We start from the raw sequence: 7627 nt of genomic DNA on the forward strand, positions 1-7627 counted from the left end.
GCGGTGAAGAAGGAAGAGGAGGATTCTCCTACCATCACCACTATCACCTTTTGGTTGATTAGAACTTTCTCCCTACAACCATGTTGTCCTTTCTCTATACAACACTTTCACCATCTTAGTCATATCAAAGAAAGCTTTTCTGAAAGCTTTCTCATCATCAGACATCAATTCTTGTCCTTTTCCTTCTTCATATGTGATGACTTGTGGAGTATGGTGCATTCTTGAGACAATTTGAGGGTTAGGTTGTTCAAGGGCTTCTTCTCCTCTTCTTAATCTAGACCTTGTAAGCATTCAATAACCTTGCAAATTTTGTCAAACCTTCACAAAAGCCATGCTCTGATACCAAACTGATCCAAAAAATGGAAGTGAAGGTTTCATTAAACAATTTTCAAGCTAGTTTACGTCTTTTAGGAAATGAATCGTGGTTGCAAAAGTACACAAACTTAAGTTGTAGAAATTTAACAGTTAAAAGAGAACAAAAATGCAGCATAAAAAACATGCAAATTGATAACAAAGTTAACCCATATTTGGTTACGTCTTTGGGTCCATCTTTCAGTGGTGACCGCTTTATTATATGCTCAAATTCTCAATACATCAACATGCAAGTTTCAAACTACAAAAACGACACTACCATTGTGTCCAGAATGCTGAAAAACGCCCATTTAAACTGTTCTTGAGCCCAAAAAGGCTAAAAAATGAGAAATTTATGCCTCTTTTCCCCAAGGTTGCCTATAAAATCTACAACAAAATGCAATTCTTTCTGCTACTATGCAACTTCCTGGCCTTTGGCCCAAGGTGGCATGTTGAATTGGGAACCTAGAGGTCCCAAGTTTGATCCAACGAAGTTGACTGTTTGGGTGCGTTGTTATTTTAATACAATAAATAAAAATTTGGTGGGGGGGGGGGGGGCATTGGCCCTACCCTTTTATGTCATCGGTCATATGGTCACATGTGGCCATGGGTCACGGGCCATCGTCCACGTGCCCTCCTGTAGCATCTGATCTCGTCGGCTCTGGATGTGTGCCATCATCATAACCGCGGGTAAAGGCCTCCCCTGATTCCCCCAAATATGTTAGGTGTTGGTCATATAATGTGACAAAAAACCAGGGCTGGGCCAGTCGAGCGTGCCTGTTGGCCCGACCCTCTCCCCCAACCACCAAACTAATACAATATATATATATTTTTTTCCCTATGTATAACAAGCAACATATGTAGCCTGATTGGTTGGTCAGTCGTTTCGTGTAGCGGAGGCCGTGAGGTCCATTCCACCGGAGGTTTTTTCAGTCGACTTAACAAATTTTGGTGCCATCTAGAGTTCCATGTGGCACCCTAAGATTGGTCCACGTGTCACTTTGTGATTGGCCCAACTCTGAAACCATTAACCCAACAATAGTGCGACACGCGTCCTCACATGATTGACCCAAATGTCAGCTTCTGATTGGCTCCCTCCTGACCAATCCATACTACCTAGTCATGAGATGATGTCAACACTATGTCAATTTATAGAATTCCATGTCAACATCTGTACCATGTATAGTCAAACAACAACTTTGATTTTTTACTTGTCTTCCCAAAACTTCAGAACATGATAACTTGCTCGTACGATGTCAGATTGAGGCGATTCAAGCATTGTTGGAATAAAACTAACAAACTCTATAATGTGGTGCTAATTTAGGGATATTTTGAGCACTTTAAGTTTTGAGGATTTTCTTTATCCCCTGGATCAAGGAACAATTTGGATTTTCCAAGTATGCATAGCATAGGAACAAATAACTATATGTAAAACTTCTTAACAAGCATGATCTACGAGCAATCAAACATTGCATAGGGACCTAAGGTATTTCTCTCTCTTACTAGCTGGAAACAGGAGCAAGAGTAGCTCCAGTCTTACCTTCCAAACATTCTCATTGATGAAGACCATTGGGTAGGCTGATTCCCTGAGTTAGAGCTTGGGAATATGACAGGAGCAATAAAGGTGTGAGAATTCGGGGTTTTTTTTATGATGAAGGCATGAGAATTTGGGATTTTGTTCAATGAAAAAGGTTTGAGCAGTTGGGCGTGAGTGAATTTGGGGTTTTCTAGGAACAGTTTGGGGTTTTCCAGGCATATAATAGGAAGGAACAATTTGGGTTTTCTAGCTACGCATAGCACAAGAATTAACAACTATAAAGTAACCTTCTTAGCAAGCATGAACTAGAAGCAATTAGATATTGCACAGGGACCTAGGGTATCACTCTCTCTTATCGATTGGAAACAAGAGGAGGAGTAGCTTCAGTATTAGTTGCCAAGCCTTCTCATCAATGAAGACCTGCAAGTAGGTTTATTAATTGAGTTAGCCCTTGGGAATACGATGAAGGCGATAAAGGCGTGATCATTTGGGGTTTTATTCTCGATGAAGACATTAGCATTTGGGGTTTATACATGTCGAAGGTGTGAGCATTTGAGGTTTTGTTCAGCGACAAATGCATGAGAATTTCAGATTTTGTTCTCAATGATGGAATTAATACAAGATTAAAAACCATCCTGTTAGAGAGGTTATTTGGTAAATTGACCCAACTTTGTGTAAAGCAGTGGAAGTGGAAGCGATCATGGCAGTAAGTTGTTCGATTTCTCTAGCTGTAACTTGAGTAATTTTAGTAATGTTTGAGTAATTAGATTTCTCCAGTTGCAATTTTAGTTATTTCATACAATTCAAACCCTCGTATCTCCATAGCATTGATTACTTTCACCATTTTAAATTACCCATCATATTTCATAGTAAGCATATTCATAGTAACTCCATAAAGTCACTAACCATAGGCACCGAAAATGGCGTCAAGACACGAGCTACAAAATTGATGGTGGCCATGGCCATGACACCGTGAATCATTAAGCATAAGAATCACCAATGGTGGGAATCCCATATTGGGTGTAGATATGTGAGTGGGTTAACGACAGTTGAATGACCTGATCGGAGGCGCTAGCTCCACCGCTGGGTTGACATGGTGTCATGTTATTGGTTATTGGGGCCACAAGAATTCCCGAAAAAAACACCTCTCAATTGGTATGACACTACCTATCGAAACCAGGTTATATATTTCTGGTTTTCCACCGAGTTTAGTTATATGTGTGTGGTTTTTTTTTTGCCAAGAAAATAATGGAAATTTGGGCATACTCATTAATCCCTTATAGCTCGAAACAACAACCTGAACGAGCATTAAAGGAGGGCATAAAATAAAAAAGACAAAATAGGTCAAATGCAGTTAAATCTTAGATATGATTTAACTTGGTGGCCATGACTTGCTACTAAATAAGCATTAAAATTATTTCATGCTTTTAGATTTTTCCACACTACTGTCAACAATTCTTGGGCTACTTTGGGTTTCACAGTTTGTCATCCTTCCAGAACTATTTTATTAATGTATCTTGCATATAGAACAAACTACTGTAGACAATTTCTTTTCATATTTTTCCTATATATCCTTTTTGTATTCAGTGGATGTTGCTGGCATCTTTGGACATTTTGTTTATGTAATTCTCCTTATATTATACTTTTCTCTCTCCTAACAAGAAGTTTTGTCATATAAATGTGTAATACTCAGTTATCTTGGCCATGTACTCCTTTTTTGTTTTCAATAGAAAAGGATGATATTTTCCTTCTGGAAAAAAATAAGCATGAAATTAATTTAAGATCTCAGCGAGTTTTCAATCAAATGTTCAAATTTCACCACTATGTTTTTTCAATGAAATGGGTAGGTTCTTTCCATTGAATTAATTTGGTTTGAAGGAAAAAACATTTTACATTTGATACAAAATATTCATATACTAAGTTCAAAAGTGACCCAGAAAGATTTAAAACTCCAACAATCTAACTACATACGACTATTTTGATATAAATTCTCTTATATATATGCTAGAAAACCCCTAATATTATTGCATACTTACATAACATAGATAAAAACAACTAAAATAGAAAAAAAAATCCAATCATTGCACCAAGTGCTACTATTCCTACATTTTCATTTTCTTCCTGCCATGGAAGGAGTAGAACGAAATCCATATCCTCACACATCTTTTCAATTCCTGTCGGTTTTTTCTCTAGAACCTCAAGCTGGAATGCTCAATCTCTTCTAGTAATTCTTTATTCTCTTCAAAATTTGATGCTTCATTTAAAGGGATCAATTTATCAATCTTAAGGATACAACAATCAAAAGAAAGTCGCAGACAATCCATTTTAGCTTGTAAAAGACCAATTTTTTGATGCAAAAGAGCTAATTGAGTTTTCTCTCCTACCTTCCCCATTTCCCCTTATTTAGAAAGAAAAGAAAGAATAAATTCCATGGTTGTAATCCTATGATCTAAGTGTCGAATGGATAAATCATCTTTACTCATGGTAGGAACTCCATTCAAAAACAAACACAACTATCCTCTTTTACTTTAGAACTTATGAAAATCCAAACCCAATTTCTTGGGAAGACAATGATGCTTAAGTCCTCTTAATAGCCTTTCCTGCCTAGCCCCATTGAAATCTTGCATCATGTATCAACTTCAAGGTAACCATCATCCTTGTACATTCTCCATGTTAGACATTCCCTTCCATAATCAATTCCTCTACAACATAATACCAAATCCATTAAAGCCCCAAGCTCCAAACGATATTGCAGAGACCCAGAAATACGATTAACAATGCTCCAAACCCAAACAATTTAAAATGGTTGTGGTTTTGGTTCTACATGTCTAATATCCAGGTGTTGAACATGTGATCCCTCAATATGAGCACTCGAACCCAACGATCAATATTGAATGCATGCCACCATTTCAATATTAAGAGTATCGATAATCCAATTTGAGATCTGACAACTTGCCACTAGGTCTCCATATGAAACATTATACCTTTAATGCTCTTTATTTGATTTAAATTCCCTATGATTAACATTGGATTTTGATTATTCATGGAATATATTGAATTACCCAACTTGATCCATCCTGTTCCATCACCCCTTGCTCGAGGCTGACTCCACGATTTTCTAAGGAGTCTGCCACAGAGTAAAGATGTATTTTGATGTGGTAAAGTTTGACAACATCAAACTTGAGAATTGCAAGCTTATTATATGAAGAATAGGAGATTGGATTAATGTAGGATCCAAACTAATAGTATATTCTTAGCTATGTTTTTTTGAGTTAATATAGTTTATCACCATGAGGGTATATTTACCTTAGCGTTGTTTTGACTAGTTTTATGTTTTTTATACACCTTGCATAAGATAATCAAGCTTCTTTTGCTGCATATAATTTTTCTCATTTTCTTTGCATATTGTTGTTAACGATTTAACATTTCAAGTATGTTTCAAGAATTTTAATGAATTATGTTTTTGTAATGGATTAGAGAAGTTGGGAATTGTAACTACTCTTTGTGAAACAAAACACAATTTTTCTACAAGTCGTTTATTTCTTGTTTGATTTTTTGTTGTGAATTTCATCCTTGGGTATGAATTCAATGCATTAATGAATATAATGTTGTAATACTAAAACATTGTAATGATTTGAAGTAGAATTTGGTTTACTCTCATTTTAGAAAAAAAGCCTCCATGTAGGGCTCTTACTAAAGCACCCATGGAATACCCTAAGGGAAAGAAACCTATAGAACAAATGAATCCTTTGTAAGCGACACCTTTCTTGAGGTTGAATCCACAATTTTCTAACGAATCTACCCCATATTTAAATTGTCTTTTGATGCGGTAAAATTAGAAGTGGGTAACTTGAGAATTTGCAAGCTTATTACATGAAGAATAGGAGATTGCATTAACTTAATATCCTCTTTAATCTTGCAAACTTGTTGAACAACTAACATTGAATCACCAACCACCATCAAATACTGATTTTTCCTTGCTATAGCCAATTCTAATCCCTGCCACAGAGCTAGAAATTCAGCCTCGTTCTGTTTTGAGATCCCTAGACCCCATGCATATTTAATACTTGATTCTTCGTCGGGGTGAAAAATAACCCCTCCCGCTCCTGCCTCCCTACAAATTTCACTCTATTAATTGTCAATTCATTCACAATAGGATTTAGTAATCAACATTGACTACTCAATCTGTCAACTATTAGTGAGAAATCCCCAATAGATGACAGACAACTAGAACTTGAAAGAGTTACCACTTGTTTATTTTTGTGTAGCAAAGCAAACAATTAGAGATATCAAAGGGAGAAAAGGTGTTGATTTAGTTAATCTGTTGCATTGAAATGTTGTTAATACACAATGTTGTATCCTAAAATTTCAACTAAATGATGAAGTTAAACCAATTGCTAATAGGAAATTTAAATTAGTTTGATGTTTTCTATACACCTTGCACAAGATAACCAGGCTTCTTTTGTTGCATATAGTATTTCTCATTTTATTTTCACTTTGTTGTTAAAAATTTAAAATTTAAATTATTTTTCAAGATTTCAAATGAATTATGTTCTTGTAATGGATTAGAGAAGTTGGGAATTGTAACTACTCTTTGTAAAAGAAAACACATAATTTCTACAACCTGTTTATTTCTTGTTTGAAGTTTTTGTTGTGAATTTCATCTCTGGGTATGAATTCAATGCATTAATGAATATAATGTTGTAATACTAAAACATTGTAATTATTTGAAGTAGAATTTGGTTTACTCTCATTCTAGACAAAATGCCTAGGTAGGGATCTTACTAAAACACCCATGGAATTTCCTAAGGGAAAGAAACCTATAGAACAAATGAATCCTTTGCAACAAACACCTATTATAGTAGAAATATATTCAAAAGAATAAATTTTAGATATCTAGACACCTCAACCAAAGGTGGAACAACCAAGACCTATTTTCAAAGACATTGAAGCCATCACAAGTGCTCAAAACCATTTTCCATGATGAGGGGAGGTGTATCAAAGGTTTCACATAGAAGAGTGTCTTGACATAATACCTCATATTGACCCTTTTTTTAAGTAAAAAATTTATATTATAGATGAAAAAAATTACATTCATGAGACCTTTGTGGCTCTACAAATTCTAGCCATGATCATGTTCTAGAGTCTCAAAACTAGAGAAAAAGATAGAAGTAGGAGGATGACTATACCTATTAAGGAGAAACCATAGGTATTCTTAAAGACTACAAAACCACATTACAAAAGCGTAAAACCAAATTACAGAGGGAAACTAGAGTGAGGTTACAAGAGGAAACATGAGCAAAAAGTAAAAATAGGTGGAAGAATGGGAGCATTATGGCCATGAGGAGGGTTACCTTGGAAGTTGCGCGAGGCCAAATTAGTTCCTGAGAGTGACTTCCTTGACCATGGGACAGGGCTTGTAGCACTCAACGTCGTCAGGAAGAGGGTGCACCATTGGAGATAGCTGGCTAGAAGATGTTGGCTATGCTGAGAGTTGATGGAGAGAAAAGAACCCTAGACTGTTGTGGTGACCACTTTTTCTACTAGAGGACCCATTCTAACCTTATCTACCTTAGTATCACTGCAGGTCTTACAACACTTGGAAAAGGGACTATGTTGATGGTCATGCAACATTACTATCTGAGTTGGAGAGAGTTGGGGAGAATCTACAATTGTGTCCATCGAGGGTGACACTCAGCCTTGAAGTTTCATTCCTTGAAGCCCAACAATACATTCGTA

The sequence above is a fragment of the Pinus tabuliformis genome, chromosome 6, assembly GCF_031772625.1.
Source record: "Pinus tabuliformis cultivar Carrire ecotype Pingquan chromosome 6, CPIR1, whole genome shotgun sequence".
Lineage (NCBI taxonomy): Eukaryota > Viridiplantae > Streptophyta > Pinopsida > Pinales > Pinaceae > Pinus > Pinus tabuliformis.